Source organism: Apaloderma vittatum, unplaced genomic scaffold (assembly GCF_000703405.1).
Source record: "Apaloderma vittatum isolate BGI_N311 unplaced genomic scaffold, ASM70340v1 scaffold30966, whole genome shotgun sequence".
NCBI classification, from domain to species: Eukaryota; Metazoa; Chordata; class Aves; order Trogoniformes; family Trogonidae; genus Apaloderma; species Apaloderma vittatum.
Window position 1 is genome coordinate 3,762 of NW_009723859.1, and position 246 is coordinate 4,007.

Genomic DNA, 246 nt, shown 5'->3' on the forward strand with positions numbered 1-246 from the left:
CCCCCCCGCCCCTGCTGCGCCGGCTGTGCAGCCAGCCCCGATGAGAAAAGGAGCTGAGCTGTGCACGGCAAGCCTGGGTGAGGAAACACAAGGGACATTTGGAGTGTGTCTGGATGCCAGATCACCTCGGGGAACCTCCAGCTGCAGAGCTGGAAACGCTACCTACGCTTCAGCAGTGGGGGAGTGCAGGGGCCATATCCTGCCAGAGGGGAAAAGGTGCTCTCTGGAGCTGCCACCCCACAGGCG